At 38.4% G+C, this 18,653-nt stretch overlaps 1 protein-coding gene and 1 long non-coding RNA gene across 2 annotated transcripts in view; one reads left to right on the top strand and one right to left on the bottom strand.

The window, feature by feature from the left end:
- The window catches only part of BIRC6 (baculoviral IAP repeat containing 6), a 319,973-nt gene that overhangs the window by 77,433 nt on the left and 223,887 nt on the right, over positions 1–18,653 (bottom strand).
- LOC141984132 (uncharacterized) lies at positions 6,310–8,919 on the top strand. The gene is made up of 3 exons (XR_012638660.1): positions 6,310–6,596; positions 6,949–7,070; positions 8,171–8,919. It is a non-coding gene; the product is annotated as an uncharacterized LOC141984132 (long non-coding RNA).

The following is an 18,653-nucleotide window of genomic DNA, read 5'->3' as shown; positions in this document are numbered from 1 at the left end:
GTTGTTAAATTTAGAAGCCCTTTTAGAACTGGTTGTCCCTCGGGCTTCTAAATTTAACAACCGGCTCCAGCTCACCACTGCCTGGATGTGCTAGAGTCGTCAAAACAGGTGTGAAGGACAAGTGAAAGATTTAACGTGGCAGGCAACCGGAGATTAGAAGCATATCCCAACAGGTCACAAAAAAGAGTATTTCAGCACTCTGTGGTCTAAGGGGAAGGAACAGAGGTCGTTGGAGGGTAGTATTGCCTCAGGTCCACTCCCAATACACTACTAATGTTGATCTATAATCAACAAGATTTGCAAGGCTCTGGCGATCAACTCCTGTTGAACTGTCAACGTTTTACTTAGAGGCTTTTAACTTTGTTTATATGGAAAGAACAGACGAATTACAACATTTTGGATACCTGCATCAAAAAATGTGTACAACTGCATAACCTGTGCACTTAAAATAGTTATTTTTATTCTTGTTCCCTACAAAACATTCCCAAATTCACTGTCATTATTACATATACAATTTCATAACATTTTTTCTCTTGTTCTAAATGCCAGCAAATGTAAACGTATAAATCCAAACTAAATTTACGTTGCTCCTCTTTCCAGTCACATTTCAGAATTCACAAAGACACAGTCTCAGTTTCAGCACAAATGGTAAAAGGTAAAAGAACTGCTGAGAGAGCTCGTACGTGGTAACAAACATACTAAGGAATTATTCTGCTAGTCCAGAGGCTCTCAAAAACTGTGGTCCGTGGACCACTAGTGGTCCACAAGCTCCATTCAGGTGGTCCACGGATAGTTCCTTCTAAGGTAAGAGCCTGGGCAGCCGCACATAGAAGAATAAAGGGCCACCCACCTAATTAGTGGAGCCATGCAAGTGTGGCTCCACTAATTAGGTGCCTGGACCCCGAAGATGCACATGTAAGGTGAGGTGGTGGCCTTGGGGGAATAGGTGGTAGGGGACAGTGAGGTGAGATGGGGGAAATAGTAGGCAGGTGAGGGGGCAGTGGGGTGAGAAGAGGGGTTGGGGAAATTTGGGATAGGCAAGGCTGCAGCAGCCAGAGAAAGAGGCGACTTTCTCCAGCTTCAGGGCTGTGGCTGCTGGGGAGAGAACCCCGCTCCTTCCCAGCCCCAGCTCAGGGGCTGCTGTGGCGGGGGAGAGAGAGACATCCCCCCTCCTTCCCAGCCCGGTGGGGGAGAGACTACTGATATTAAAATATGAGTTGTGTGCTTTTATTTGTAGAACAAAAAAAGGTTAATTATTATTAAGTTTTTTTTATATACCACTTTTATCCGAAGTGCTTTACAATAGTTAGTAATGGTATAAAACAACAGTTGGAAAGATCATTAAGTGGTCCGCCAAGACCCTCAGCAATTTTCAAGTGGTCCATGGAAAAAAAAAATTGAGAACCACTGTGCTAGTCATTTGCTGCTCTCTGTTGATACATCCTGATTAGCTGTTGATACATCCTGATTATTTGCTCAGGAGCTGATGGATTTACTTGTCTGTCATGGTTTATACTTGGCAGTATTGCATAAAATTCTGCTGCTGACCTTGAATCTTTTATATGGACTATGTTAAATCAGCACAGTGACTTTTTTTTAAATCCTTCCTTAACTCTAAATAAGATATGCATATTAAAACAATTTCACTCCCCTCCACCATTGAAAAGCAAAAAAATCAACTTCTATCAGGTAAGGACAAATGTTTATACAGGCCTTTGAAAATGAAGTATTATAGGTACCCTCAAGTAGCTTGGATGAATAGAAAGCAGCATTGCACAGGTTAATCAACGTACTTCCCCTCTATCCTAGCTCTAATGTTTCAAAGGGCTTCATGATGGATGGAGAGTCTCAGGACATACAAGAGGAAAGAAACTGGAAAAAAGGGTCCTAATCTGTCAGAAGCACTTTGAGGATAAAGAAACAAGTGAAAAAGAGAAAGTTATTACATAGCAGCAAAGGAAAGTCTGGCCTATACTAAAAGAGAGAGCTTAGAGGCCTAACCATCAGGTGTGAAATACTTGCTTCTTCTGGAGTCACATGCTCATGTTTCGGTAGTGCTGTTTTAGCCCTTTATCCTGAAAGTAAATACCATAAGTACCATGCAGTTAGTCAAAACACTGAACTAGTGGAAGTCACTGGCAAGCATCTGGAAGCAGAGTTTGTTGAAATACTAAACTAGCTTTAGATAGCAGCAGCCTCTTCTATAGGTGCAGGGAGAATATTTTTCTTTACTTCGATTTATTCAGTTAGTTCAGTTAAATGACTAGTTCATTCAAAATTAAACATATTGGGAAATAAGAAAGCAGCAGTTTGTTTTCTTCTTCCAATCTATACATAAAAACTAGGTGAGAGAGGATGAAATTTACTAGATCTGAAGGATAGGACCACCAGAAACAACACATTCAATTCACGACAAGTATTGCTTTTGCTTAAAAAAAGAGTTTTAAATACATAAGGAAACAAGTTTATCAAAACATGTTTTGTATCTTGCATATGTAAAGTAGGTTTAACTAATATAAACAATTTTAAAATGCTGTTTGTGCATTTACTTGAATTCCAGTTTCCATCCAAAGAGTGATACAAATCATGACTAAAAATGTATTCTCTAGTAAATCAGAAATGTATCATTCATCATTTTCTAACGTATAAACAAATGTAAAAATTAAAAATCTGAGTAAATGTATGTTCGCTATATAATTGCTTCAATAAATATGTATAGATATAGTGTATCCTCCTGGTTAGGAAAAAAAGTATCAAGTTTAGTATAAAGGCTACATTTAGTGCATAGCAACATTTTAATGGTTACCAACCAATCAGCTTCTTTTTAGGCAAATAACTAAAAAGTACAAATGTAAATCCAATTATTTAAGCCACTGATTTAAGTCAGCCAATCTCCACTGGATGCTAACGAGCCTACACTGCATTTTTCTAGAATAAAGTCTTGTCCTGGTGTCAAGGTACAATGTGTCTCAAGCACACATTTTTGTACAGCATCCTGTGTGTCCTCTGACAGCTGTACTCCACAGTGGAAGTATCTCCAGTTCTGTGTTATAATATGTATAATTTGTAAAATAGTTAAGAATGAAAAATCCTGTATTAATTACAACATCTTGAACTGGGATTTCTCTTTTATTGGGATGCCTCCCAAGAACATTATTTTGGCACAATTATAGTGAAGGATAGGTGACTACTTCTTAAAAAAAGAACAGCATTAACATTTACACTGCTTAATGGGGATTCATTTAACTGCTACCAAGTAGTTTGGTGGTGTATCATCATGTATGGGAATTCTAATTTCTGACTTTTTGATACACACATTTCCAAATAAATATCAAGCATTTTCTTGGATACTTAGGAATCAGCAGTCTTCAGTCAAGGACAGCAATGGTGAGGCATCATCAGGATAAACTTAACATGCATTAACAAAACTTTAGAATTGAGAAGTCAAGCATTCAAGTCACAAATGCAAAGTTTAAACCTTAAGTCAGCAAGCTGACACCTCTTCATTCAGTTTATTGTCTTTTTAATCACATTTGTTGATAGTTCTTTAATGTAAAAATTTCAAGAACTACTGGATATGTGCTTATTATATATCAAAATAAATGAAAATCTTATTAGAACATTTGGACTTACTAGAAGAATTAATTACAGAGGTTTGTGATTTTAACAAATCCATACCATACCATACCCCAAGACTGGGGACTAGTAATGAACTCCACAAAGTAAATTATAACTGGTCAGCAACCTAAAAAGGGGGGAGCATTTAATTCACTGGGCATTTTGTAAAATTGTTTGAAACTGTTTTAATGCAACTTCAGATTAAGGTTTATAATCAGCTAAGTTATAAATACCATGGGGGTTTTTGTTTTGTTAAATACTCATATGGGGGGAAGGGGAGGCAAGAGGGATGTCTCTTGTTTTAATGTTCCAAAATTGCTATAGGCAAAGAACAAAAGATTGAAAATTAAGGCCCTGATCCTACAAACACTTAAGCAATTTGTAATTTTGCATAGATACACTGTACACTGACTTCACTGGGACTCCTCAGGCTTAAACATATGCACCCACATGTTTGCTGAATTAGGGGATAAAATTTTGTTTTTTATTAAATACTTGCCTAAATGGCATACAATCTTTGGCATCTTCTACACTAGGAAAATAGGTTGGTATAACTATGTCACTCTGGGGTGTGAAAAATCCACACCCCGAGCGATGCAGTTACACTGACCTAACCCCGGTGCAGACAGTGCTAGGTTGATGGGGAGATGGAGTATCTAGGCTGACGGGAGAAGCCCTCCAGTCGGCACAGGTAGTGTTTTCAACTGAAGCACAAGTGTGGCTGAGAGTATGTGTGAGACAGAATGTGTGTGTGCGTGCGTGTGCACACATGCCAAAATTTTCAAGGTTAGAAGCCTAAAGTTAGACATTTAAATATGGCTGTAGGAGCCTTAGGTTGCGATTTTCAGAATCACCTACATGATTTAGGAGCGTAAGTCCCACTGACATCAAACTGCAAATCCTGCTGAAGCCTGGTTAAAGCATGTTTCTGACCTGTGGAAATTCAATACTGGAACCTGGTGTTGGCTACAAATTTATCCTGGCTATTTGCTTATCAATTTTGTATCTGAGTTTGTGTTTTCTCACAGAAAGGATACTAGTGAGGCCCTAGACTTACTTTTTTTTCCAGCCTTGATGAGCAATTATAGTGTGAAATTTCTAAGAAAAAAATCTCTATGTAAAATCTGACACAATGAGAAATTAAAGAAACAAGTAAACATGTTAGCATTTTAAGATTACAAAATGGAAAGAAAGTAAACTACCAGCAACATGTGTTTTAAATAAAAAATTGATTTAAAAAAAAGTCAAGAATAAAATAAAAATTACCATGCAAATGCAAGGAATGCAAATGAAAACTGGAGAAGGATAAATGCTTTTTCAGGAATTTCTACAACATGTTGCTTTAGATCAGGGAAACTTAAGTATACTGAGATTTCTAGTCACATTATTCCCACAGTATTATGATATTTACCCTTAAATTAGAATTTTCTTCTTTGTATGCTGCATAAGCCTTCTGATTTTATCTATATATTTTAGTCCACAAATCAAGCTTTGTGAAAATGAACCATTTTAAAGAATTTGTTTTGGGAGAAACCTTCAAACAAATGATATTCACAGTAAAGATAAATTTGTATCCAGTCACGGAAATAGATAAACAATATCATACAAGCCAAAACACATTTACTTGGATAATCTCCTCCACATGACATGTAAGTGAATAATCAAATATTTCTGAACAGTGGCCTCTTGCAAAAAAAGCAAAAATTACTGAGATTTTTTTCTGAATTTGTGGCAATAAGACTTCAAAGTGCTCCTAAAATGGAGCAAGCAAAAGTCACATAAGAACAGCCATACTGGGTCAGACCAGAGGTCCGTCTAATCCAGTATTCTGTCTTCCAACAGTGGCCAATGCCAGATGTTTCAGAGGGAATGAACAGAGCAGGTAATCAAGTGATCCATCCCTTTTGCCCATTCCCAGCTTCTGGCAAACAAAGGGTAGGGACACCAACCCTGCCCATCCTGGCTAATAGCCATTCAGGGACCTTTCTTTTTTGAACCGTGTTATAGTCTTGGCCTTCACAACACCCTCTGCCAAAGAGTTCCACAGGTTGACTGTGCATTGGGTGAATAAATACTTCCTTTTGTTTGTTTCAAACCTGCTGCCTGCTAATTTCATTTGGTGATCCCTAGTTCTTAAATAACAATTCCTTATTTACTTTCTCCACACCAGTCATGATTTTAAAGACCTCTATCACATCCCACCCTTGTTATCTCTTTTCCAAGCTGGAAAGTGCCAGTCTTACTAATACATGTCTAATTCACACACTGGGATTCTAATTATTGCTTCCCATAAAAGCTGAACAGGAACATTTTTCCACTAAACAGTCTTGATGACGTACACATTGTGACCTGAATTCTTTGGGTGGGGGAAAAAAAGGGGAGAGCATTAAAAGTAGTAATTACTGTTTGAAACTATAGCCTGTCAAACAAAGCATCAAAACACAAAAGGCAGAAACACTGTTTCAGCTCGAATGCCTTAATGCCACTGTGTCATGAAGCACTTCATCAGAAAACCCTGAAGTACAGCTAACTCTGCTCCCCTCTGTACAGCAGCACACTTTCACTGTTACAGGAGTAAAATGTGCCTGGCCTGACAATGAAACAGCAGAGCCATCACATTGTTATGCAACGCACTGTCTGCAAGGGTGGTTTGTAGTTCCTTCTTTATTCAGCAAGTGCCAAGTGCATGTTTAATCAATGTCACAGCTCACTACAGTATGCAACCAAAGCCACTGTCTATCCACTTCTCAGAGCTGACTGGCTGCTAAGTTATGCAATGCTTTGAAGAATATCTTGGAATTATTTTCAGAGGCTTTGAGTGCAGGTCTATGACAGTCCGAACACTACTGCCAATAAAACAGATTTTTTTTCATCCTTTTTCGAAGTCTGGACTAAAATTACATAGTGTAATTGAATATACAGTTTACTGAATTTGGAGTTCTTGCGTGTCAACGTGAAAAAGCGTCTTCAGAGGGCTGGTGAGAAGCAGAGCAGATTAAAGGCTCATTTTTGAAGTGAAAGTCAAGAAAACTACATTTACCTGAACAAAAGCAGCAGCTTATCTAATTTTTTTTTTAATTAAACCCAAATGGCATGTATTACTTGCTTGTGAATAAAATATATATCATCTAAGGAAAAGCTCAAATTTAATTAAGATAATAATGTACAGTTTGTGTCAATATTGAAAGGGTTGTTTGTTTGTTTTAAACTATGTTTAGCTTCAATGGATTACAGAAAGATAAAGCCAGTCAGTATTTTTGGAAGATCTTGTAATACCATCACTTCCACAGCTTTAACTTCTTTATCCAAAAATTTTTCATGTTCATATAGGATCTCTCTCTCTCTCTTTAAATGAAAAGAGCAGCCCTCCATGAAGATAAAAGGTTGGTTTGACACTGAATCGAGGACTAAGAAGCATGTCTGATGACATTTTATTCCTGATGCAATGTAGGGTAAGGAACATTTTCTTTTTTACTGTTATCTAAGCAGTGTTATGTTACGGGCTGATGACTTAATTTAATTTGATGCTCAGCAGCAATGTGTTTATCTTTAATGAATAAAAACATCTTCAGAGGTAAATGTAATTATACTCTAAAATGTTATTCTGAATCTTAAGTAAGTAAATAAGGGTCATTTGGACTACTAGAAAGATTAAATCCACATTTTAGTAAGAGCAGAAATTCTTCATCAGGAATGCTAAACCATAGCAGATAAACAGCATCCAGTACCTAATCCAAAAAGGAAAGTAATCTTTTAGAAAAATGCTTGAAGAAGGTACTTGTTTGCACATACATTAAGAACATAAACAGAACTACACAGCGGGGGTTACCGGTGCCTTATTTTTTACAACAAAAAATGGAAAGATTGTACGTTATCATATGTAAGAAATCCTCAAATTCTTAATATTTTACAACATTATCAAAAGTATAATCTCTGGGCATAGTATAGTAAGAATATCATCTTTGAAAACTGAATCTGCATTTTTTGTTCAATATTTACTGCTGCACAAATGGCCAAAAGCTGGTAGATTAAAAAATGCCTTACCTGTAACTGCTATTTGTACGCATAGCTATAAAGGCTGCAGAATTATATTATGACATTTCTACACTACAAATCACTAAACAAGAGTATCTTCAGTTGTTATTGTACCGTGACATTCAATGTTCAACAATAGCTAAGAAATCACAAATGCTATTTCAGTCATTTTCAATTATATGACCACTACTTGCTTGTGTTCAATTTTTATTTCACAAGGAATAAGATAAATAGGCTAAGGCCAAATTAAAAACAGCTTTTATGACAAAACATTAAATTGGCGTGCAACAACAAACCCGAGCCATTTTACATCATGCCTAATTCCACAGCTACAAAACAAATACTACTTAAAATAAGAATATAGCCACACAAAGAAAACAAAAACTAAGCCAGACATAACAGAGCATTAAGAAATCAAAAGATCTTTAGTATACAGCTGTAGTGCACAATTTTTTTTTGAAAATGTCAAAACTATTTGATCAAAAAGGGCTAGATTTATCATTTTTTCTTTTTCTAGCTAGCTGTCAGAATACCAGTGAAGATAACTGCAGAAAAAATGGGGACCTCTGCCATCACAACACTAGAAGATGTAAAAAAGCAAGAGGAGAATGAAGAAAAAGAAGAATCTATTTTAGCCATGCTGGGGATAATTGGAACAGTGCTCAATCTCTTTGTGATTGTTTTTGTGTATGTCTACACTACGCTTTGATGACATTTTCCAGCATCAATTGTACAGTATACAGTGCAAAGACCTGAGATGGCAAGAATGATTTCTAAATGCAAAGCAATAGGAAACACTGCCTCAAAAGATTATCAAACACATTCCAGAGCAAAGTATCTGGCTAAGGATACTGCATCAATGACTGTGAAATGCATCAGTAAGCCCAGTTAGGAGTACTAAATTATGTAAATGCAGACTGACAATATGAAACTTCTCATTCATGAAGGATGAAGCTCGAACACTGGAAATACAGATAGTATTGTTTTACTACCAATGAACATTCAGGAAACAATCAGTCTAAACAAATTAAAATCCAGAGGACAATTGCACCATAGAAGTCTTCATGAAAAATGTAGATTACATATATATTTTATTTATTTCAATCCCATGCTTTCTATAGATTTGTGATGATACACCTCTGTATAGGTAAGACCAGAAAACAAAAAGTCAAGTAGGGTTTTTATTTTAAAAGCACCATTGTATGTTAAGATTTATACCAATGTATAATGAGTGTGGGGGGAAAAGCACTGTTATACCAAAAGTACTGTAAAATTATAAATAAAATTTTAACTATTGACTAAATTCTGCAACTTTTGTTATAATGTTTAGTATTTTCTTTTAAGATTTATTAGAAGAATGATAGCAATACACATTACTAGATTTTTCCCTCCACAGTGTCATTTTGAGAATGTGTGTGACATGAACAAAATCACTTTTGGCATTTTTATATTGATGCTTAGTTTAAAATATAATAAAAAGCATCATCACACAAGGGTAAAGAATTAACAATTAACTGAACATTTCTTACTAGCTGGATACTGACAGATTTCTAAACCGTTTGCTCTAAAGCCTCACGATCAAATTTAATGCGTTTTTGCAGAGTTCCGGTGTGCACTGTGTTGTACAGAGGAAGACTTAATCCTTGCCTTGAGGAGTTTACTATCTAAGGCCCGGATCCCACACGGATCTTCAACTTTTTATACCACAGATATTTAATTGTACGGTTTATTATTTAGGCCCAGTACTACACATATGCTTAACTTTTAAGTATGTGACCAGTCCCACTGAAATCCATGGAACTTGCACACATTTAAAGGTATGCATGTGTGTGAGTCTTTGAAGGACTGGCTCTAAATTTAAGTTCAAACATATGTACATTTTTATATAAGTACACATACACACATTTTCCTATTCCATAAAGAAAACTACCTTGAGAACATTAAAGTTACAAGGTTAAGCATTCAAGGCGGGAAATGTGAAAGCTACAAGGGACACAGCACAATTAACTTTAAAATCTCACTTCTCTTTTATATAAAAACTGATCACCTAGTATTGCTAAAAATACCCCTGAAAATTACTATCTTCCAGGAGAAAGGGGGACAAGGAAGTAATTGTGTCTCTGACAGTGACGAGCACAATTTCTTTCCCGGGCTGTTCTGGGGCAGTTTTGCAATATCCCATTCCTTAATCAAGGCTATCTGTAAATTGATAATCTAGTGCTTTTAGATAATCTACTACTGTGTACTATACTCTGTGGTGAGAAAGAAACAGAGCCCATGAAAGCCATTTAGAAATAAAATGTTCAGCAAATAAAGTAAGGACTCCACAATATCCACAGTGAATTAGGCAAAGGTTTCTGCATCTTTTCTCCAGCATATTAAATCATGAGATATTATATAGTATTTATTTGAGAAGGATTGGGGGTGGAAGATGTTAAATTCTCGTTTTTACTTTTTTGAGCTTGATATAAAGAGATGTCAAAAAAGTAATCAGAAATGAGACTACACTGGGGGTGGATATAACAGAGGTAGAGAAAAGATTTAGGTGTCATCCATATGGTACAGAAAATATTTCATCTTATGACATCACCATAGATATAGGAAGTAATATACTGTTTGGTAAAAAAAATAACTGGAATCCACAAAGTATGTGTATGTGAAGAATAATATCAACATATTCATGCTGATTTAAGAAACTGTAGCATAGATTGGGATTTTTCTGAATATTTATAGTATTTACATATTGCACATGTATATACATATTAAAGCACTGATTAACTTTATTTATAAAATTATCCTTTGGGTGAAGTTTTGGGAGAAATTACTCATACTCATATCAAAGATTAATGTAGTAATCTTGTTAAGCATTCTCTGCCTTAAGGAAATAGTTCAGATATATTTTAGTGTTTGCACAATGCAAAGTAAAATGCAGGGGGTAGCAGGATGCTGTTTTGATTCAGTACACAGCACTCTATCCTTTGAAATATTATTGAACCAGTGCACCAATACGATATTGATGCACTGTGCTGTCATTTTTACATTTCAGATAAGTCTGCTTTCCCAAGGCTATGACCAACTATGGTAAAGATCCCATGGCACCGTTTACAAGAGTGAGGATGTTAATGCTGGTGTCCTGGTAAAATTCTTCATTTGTGTAATTACATTCTCTCTCAGTTCCCACTGCAGTTTCAGTTTACACAATGTTTTTTCACTGGCTGCCCTAAGTTATAAAGTACTATCACTATAGGACAGTGACCCCAGTCTTATAAATTTGGTTTAAGAAAAAGCCTATCAACTACACCAGAGAACTATCGAATTCAACATGCCCATCTGAGACCACAGAGGCAGTTCACTAGGCAAAGAGTTTTGGAGACATAGATGCACAAACTTCAATAGATTGTTTAGAGTTTAAGCACTGGAAACTATCAAATATATGCAGGGGTGCAGGAACAATTTTTATATTGGGGTGTTGATGATGGAAACCACGTATTTGGTGTTTATTATTACTACTTCAAGCCAGGAGGTACAGCAGCACCTCCCACCCACCCCCACAACTCCAGCACCAGTGAATATATGTATATATATGGGGGAAAAAAAATCCAGATTCTGGGAGAAGAGGGGATTTCCTCTTATTAGAAGCCATATTTAAGAAAATCATCTATACTCTCAGCACATCCACAAGTCTGGGGAACGATCGAAAATTAGCCAGCAAACCAACCAGACATAATGGAGGAAGAACAGAATAGAAGATCACGGCGGAACAGCAGCATATAAGGCGTAATGACCAAAAGGAGACTCAGGGTACATCTACTCCAAGATAAAAATCCCACAAGTCATCCAGGTCAGCTGACTCAGACTTTTGGGGCTCAGGCTCCAGGGCTAAAATAAACTGCTGTGTAGACATTCAGGCTAAGGCTGGAGCCTGAGCCCTGGGATCCTGTGAGCCCGAATGTCTACATAGCAATTTTTAGCCCCGCAGCCTGAGTCAGATGACCTGGGCCAGGTGGGGGCTTTTATCCCTGTGTAGACATCCTCAGATGAGGATGCAACATTAACATTGCAGTTTCTTGCTAAAGATGTGGAGATTTCCAGGTGGGTGCTCTGTAGAGCTCTTCACAAAACACTTTATTTCTGCCCAAGTCTGGATAGATATATTGTGAATATACTCAAACTTGAGTTATTTTTCCAGCCTTCTTTTACACTTCTTATAAGTTTGGACCCACCAGCAAACAGCTGTCTCTGAAGCTTTCATTCCTCTGTTCTTGCCAATATAAGAAAAGAACAAGGCATCAGATTTCTTGAAGTACTAGGTCCTGTCCAAGCAGAATTGGATGGATTTGCAAACAGGGATGCAATGCCATCCAATCTCTTGAGGATACAAAAGTAACGTCCTAAGTGAAATGATAGGGTAGGATTTTCTGCTGCGTTCAAAGTACTATTTTGTCTTGGGGGAGTAAGGTGGAGTCAAGGCCATTGAACTCCCTAATCCTGCAGTAGAAAATACTTCAGTTGGACAGGCAACTGAGGAAAAAAGGGATGTGGGTAGCTATCCTTTTCAGCAGTACCGCCTATATAGTTGTGCATCTGAGTTTTCCTTCCTAACTGAAGTACTTTGCATTTGTCTTTATTTAATTTCATCTTGTTGAATTCAGAGAAATTCTCCAATTTGTCGAGGTCATTTTGTATTTTAAAAACCTGTTCTCTAAAGTGCACTTGCAATGCCTTCCAGTTTGGTGTCATCTGCAAATTTCATAAGCATATTCTCTACTCCATTATCCTAGTTATTAATGAAAATATTGAATAGTAGACCCAGGACTGATCCTGTGAGGGCCTCACTACATATGCTTTCCCAATTTGACAGAAAACCATAACTACTTTTTGAGTATGATCTTTCAACCAGTTGTGCACCCACCTCTGAGTACATTCATATTGACCACATTGTCTAGTTTGCTTATGAGAACGTCATGTTGGGACTGTGTCAAAAGCCTCACTAAAAATCAAGGTATATCTGGTCTACTGCTTCTACCATCCACTCAGTCAATAATCCTATCAAAGAAGGAAATGAAGTTTCTTTGGCATGATTTGTTCTTGACAAATCCATGCTGACTATTCCTTATAACCCTATTATCCTCCAGGTGCTTAAAAACTGATACCTTAAATACTTTAGGATGAATTTTACCAGACCCTACTAACCTGAATACATCTAACTTATCTAAATATTCTTTAGCCTGTTCCTTCCCTATTTTTGATTGCATTCCTTCCCCCTGGCTGTCAATATTAATTGCATTGAGTCATCACTAGGCCTTTTTAATGAAGACTGAAGCAAAACAGACACTAAACCCCTCAGCTTTCTTGATGTCATCAGTTATTAGTTCTCCTTCCCCACTAATTATAGGAACTGCACTTTCCTTCATCTCTCTCTTTCTCCTAATGTATTTAAAGAACCTCTTCTTTATTGCTTTTTATGTCCCTTGTGAGGTGTAATTCATTTTGTGCCTTAGCTTTTCTGATTTTGTCCCTCAGTTTTTCTGATTTTGTGCTGTTCTTTTGTGCTCCTCCTTAGCAATTTGACCATGTTTCCATTTTTTGGAGGATTTCCTATTTGATTTTCATGTTATTATAGAGCTACTGATGGAGTCATATTGGCTTCTGACTATTCTTCCTATCTTTCCTTTGCATTGGAACAGTTTGCAGTTTTGCCTTTAATATGGTTTCCTCAAGGAACTGCCGTCTCTCCTGAACACCATTTTCCCTTAGTTTTTCTTCCCATAGAACCTTACCTACTAGTTCTCTGAATTTGTTTAAAGTCTTCTTTTTTGAAGTCCATTATCCTTATTTTGCTGCTCTCATTCCTTCCCTTCCTTAGACTCATGAAATCCATCATTTTCACCCGAATTGCCTTCCACCTTAACATTTACAACCTATTCCTCCCTGTTGGTCAGAATCAAGTCTAAAATAACTGTCTCCCTGGTTACTTCCTCCACTTTCTGGAAGAAAAAATTATCCCTGATAAAGTCTCCAATAAGTTTTTAGAATGTATGTTTTGCTGTATAAAACTTTCCCAACAAATGTCTGGGTAGTCAAAGTCCTCCATTACTACCAGGTCTTATGTTTTGGATATTTCTGTAATTTGTTTTAGAAATGCCTCATCTACCTCTTCCTTCCTTATTTGGCGGTCTGTAATAGACCCCCAGCACAACATCATCTCTATTTTTTAACCCTTTTATCTCTCAGAAACTCTCAACTGGTCTGCCTCCCACCTCCTTCTGGACCTCAGAATAAGTGTATATATCCTTTATATACAATGCAACCCCTCCTCCCTTTTTTCCCTGAACAAGCTTTCCCCTGCTATACAAATATTCCAGTCATGAGACTTAATCCACCAAATCTGTGATGCAAATTAAATAATAATTTAGTTTATGTACTAATACTTCCAGTTCTTCTTGTTTATTCCCCAAACTCCTTGCATTTGTGTACAGATATCTAAAGTCAAGTGTGAAGACCAACCACCACACAGGAACTTAGGGTAGGTTTTGATAGTTCTAATGCCAATTAGCTTCTATGTTCAGATCACCAACACTCACACACCTCCCCTACTGTCAACTGCAGAATAAGACTCAGAACAAGACAGACACTGTTTCCTCCAAGGGGAGGAGGAATTCTTGTTAGAAGACATTCATAAGGAGTCTCTTCTTCAGGTAAAGAAAGCCAAGGAAGACAGTAGTGCCATGTCATCAGAAGCTGTGCTGACCACAAACTTCCCCCTCACTGAGTTCTGTGGGTCTGAAACTAATGTGCAAGGAAGAAAGCAGAAAGGAAAAGCTGCCTGAAAAACACAAGGGTCCCAAGACTTCCCAGCAGCCAGCATTATGTCAGCTTCTTCTAGTAAACACAAAGACAGAATATTGTAGCTTGTGATGCAGTTACCAGCCTCTATTATAAAGAGAGACAGAGGCACCCAAACTCTTCCCCTTGTGGGCTCAGACCGGCGTAGTCAGCCTACAGTTCTCCAGACTGGTAGATCTACTGTGTTGTGTATGAGAACCAATTCACAGAGAAACCAGAACTGCTAAATTTAATTTTAAAAGTATTTTTAAACAGTGGTAATTTTTGGTAGAGTCTTCCTGTCTCAGTCCCATTGTGCTATGCACTGTATAAATACGTAACAAAAGACAGCCCATTTTCTTTTCCTTTCCTTTCTGTCTTCTGTTCCCTTACTCCACTGTTTCTACATAGACTCTGAGCTGCTTGGACTAAAAGGGATAATCGCTTTCTCTCTCTTTTCTGCCTTCCCTTACCTAACCTAAAAATTTTGGCCGGTACTATTTATTTCTTCACACATCTCAGAGGTCCACTGGATCAAATAAAATACCTTTACTATTTAAATACAAAATATAAGAAACACTCAACCAGATGATGACTCTCACAAGAACTAGATGGTGACTCAAACTAGTTGCCATCCACAGCTGGGAACTACTGATGTAACAAACAAACTGTTTCACTGCAGATGTGGCTGCATTTCATCAGTAGATGAAGTCACTCCTGTATTTGAAAAATGATTAGGGTTGATCTTTCTGGATGAAAGGTTCTATGTAAAAATTATGAAACAACAGTAAAAAACTTCACTTGAAACTACAAAGATGAGATATACCTAAGTCCTCATTAAGAAAAACATGTTTTGTTAGGTTTCTAAAAACGTAAGAAAAAGTTATCAAATGAAAATAGCAGAATACAAATGTAAACGTGTATCGTGTTCTAATTCAGACATGAACAAGACATAAGTATATTAAAATCTCATCATGCACTGAAGTGATGAGTTTCCTTCAATATTCTTTTAAAAAAAATATTAATTGTAAATGCCATGGTAATTCTACACAAAGAATACAAATATAAATAAAAGTCGTTCAGAGTATAGTTTCAGTAGTATTGTAACTCTGACCCGTATGAATAATGTCTGAATACCTTCGCCCTGTTCATGAAGGACTTTTCCTTCTGTGTATTACAGAGAAAAACGCAATTAGGGAAATTAATGAAAAGTGTCCAATTTACAATTTCAAGGATATCTGGATCACCTTGCGCCTCCCCAGAAAACGATGCAGGACATGACTGAGTGATCTGCTTGGGTTGCAAAGACCTGTTTCAAGATGAGGTTTCTAAATGATTAAGTGATATTTAAGTGGTCTTCATCCGCTTATTTATTAAAAATTTCACTTATCAGGAACACGTGATCTTTTGCGATATAGATTTTAATTTTTTTTTTTTTTTTTTTTTTTTTTTTAAGAGCCAGTTAATCTAGAATGAACCTGCCAGAACATATTTAAACCTCAGGAAAACTTAAGATAAATTTCTAGTTGAAAGAATTGTCATTAAATCAATACCACATGCAGCTTAATATTTGGGTATTTCACACACAGAGGTGCCTATTAACAAGCTTTGCCAAAAAGAGACTTTACAGGCAAGACACATGCAGTACTTGTAGCTAACTATGCTTAAGATGAGTCTACAAATAAGACATAAAATTGCAGTCATCACCAAAACACTGAAAGACTATTCTAACATCATAGCAGCAGCAGCAACCTATATAATATTAATTGTAGAGGGAGCAATAGCAACTCTATATCTTCCATTATAAAAAACCTTCCCATTATTTCCCCCTTCCCCCCCGCCCCTTTTTTGAAAAAGATCTCTGGATTCACCATGGTTTGCAGCAGTGGGAGAGTCCTGAGGTAAAGTTAAGCGTTGGCTGACCCCATGGCCATTCCTTCTGCTGTGGGTAAGTTATGGAGCTGCTGAAAACTGCTATTTTCTGGTAGTGTGTTGCTCAGTACAGCTTATTCCTGGGTGGATGGGAAAACCCCTGAACATTTTATTAGCACTATGCATGCAGTGCCCTAGTTTCTCAGTTTGGATTAGAAGCCAGGAGACCATGAATTCAAGTCCTTTCTTCTAATCACACTGACTGGTGTTAATACTTTTGTGCCCTTTACAAACCTTATTGGATAAGGCATCTTACCCCACTGAGAGGTTAAACAAGCTTGGAATAAAACCAAGATCTCTAATAGGGCGGATTCAAGTCTCATCTATTTAGATTTGGCAGATTATTTCTGAGGGGCAGTGCTGTTGAGTATGCCACTGTCTTGTCTGTAAAATGGGGCTACTCAAACATATATAATACACTGAGTGTATTATGCATGCTTCTCTACTCACATGTCTACAAAGGATAACAGTCTACTTGCGCTCCCTACTAGGGCAATTCACCTTTTAGGTCAAGTGCTAGTGTTTGTGTTGCAGAAACTCTGGGGTTCAAGCCCTGCTGATGGAGTGGTGTGTGGGAGGTGTAACACTTGCACAATATTTGTCTTTTCAAAAACCCTAGAGAAGTACTTACAAGTTACAACATTAAACATGCTAATACTGCAAATTCAAGCACTCAAATTTGGAAATACCAGATTTAAGGATTTCCATGAAACCTTTATTCTGCCTCCTAATGCACAAACACACTGTGACAGTGTCTAATTACATGATCACATACAATTTTTTCCACAAGACACCAGCTTCATTCAGTAGACAGGATGGATGGTACTCAGAAAATGAATCAAGGCGGTGTGGCGAATGAGGCTGTTTGTAGGACCTTTGCTTTGTAAAGTTGGTAGGTGTGTAGTAAATGAAGCAGGAAGAAAAAAATCTGGTTAGCGCAGTCTGATACCAGGAAGAACTGGGTTCTATCCCTGGCCCCTGTGGTGCTGGGCAAAGTCACCTAAATCCAAATTTTCATAGACTACTACTAACTGTGTGCTACTCATATTCTGGGTTTGCACACTTGAGATCCCTCGGCCTTCATCTCCAGAGATGCTGAGCATTCACATTTGCAACTAAAATCAATGAAAGTGGTCAACACTCAGCACTTCTGGCAGTAAGGTAGCGTGGTCTTGAAGAACAAGTACAGGATTGAGAGTTAGAAGGACCTGAGAATCCTGACTCTGCCAGAGACTCACTGTGTGGCCTTGAGAAAGTCACTTTGCTTTTAGGATACTTAGTTAAGAAATATACTGTGCTTTGAGCACACCACAGGCAGGGACTGCCACCACAGCAAGGAGTCCAGCACATTCCTTGGGGCTGTCACTACCAAGTCCAGGGGGTCCCTGCCTGGGCGGTACACTTGAGTGAGCCAGGCCTGCAGAGTCCTGAGTCTCAGTCTGGCATGCCTGATCACGTGCATGCATGCTGTCATGTGGCCCAGCAGCTGCAGACAGCACCTGGCCATTGTCGTTGGAAACTGGCGCAGGGAGGCCACCGCTTGTTGGATAGCCTGGTATCAGGATACTGGAAGGCTTGCCCTGGCCTGCACCGCATCCAGGACCGCCCCTATGAATTCCACTCTCTGCGTGGGCACAAGCGTGGACATGGGGATGTTGACCAGGAGCCCCACCTCGCTGAACAATTTCAGGGCCACCTCCACATGGCCCTTCACTTCCGCCTTGGATCAGCCCCCCAGGAGCCAGTCGTCGAGATATGGGTACACCCGGATTCTCTGCCTCCGTAAGAAGGCCGCCACCACCGCCATGCACTTTGTGAACATCCTTGGGGCCGCGGCTAGACCAAACGGGAGAACCACAAACTGGTAATGTTCTCGGCCCACGGTGAAGCGTAGGAACCGCTGACGTGCTGGGTGGATGGCGATATGAAAGTACGCGTCCTTCATGTCAAGGGCAGCGTACCAGTCCCCTGGATCCAGGGAAGGGATGATAGTGCCCAGAGAGACCATGCGGAACCGGGCCTTGACCAGGAACTTGTTGAGCCTGCACAGGTCTAGGATGGGGTGAAGGCCCCCTTTGGCCTTGGGGATGAGGAGTACCGGGAGTAGAACCCCTTCCCCCTTAGGCTGTGCGGCACCGCCTCTACCAGTGAGCAGACTTCCTTCTCTAGGAGATGCTCGTGAGAGGGGTCCCTGAAGAGGGACGGCGAAGGGGTGTTGGGGGGGGGGGGGGGGCGGAGGAAGG

The sequence above is a fragment of the Natator depressus genome, chromosome 3, assembly GCF_965152275.1.
Source record: "Natator depressus isolate rNatDep1 chromosome 3, rNatDep2.hap1, whole genome shotgun sequence".
Taxonomy (NCBI): Eukaryota; Metazoa; Chordata; order Testudines; family Cheloniidae; genus Natator; species Natator depressus.
The sequence above is the reverse complement of the archived record's forward strand: the minus strand, read 5'-3'. Positions and strand labels throughout refer to the sequence as shown.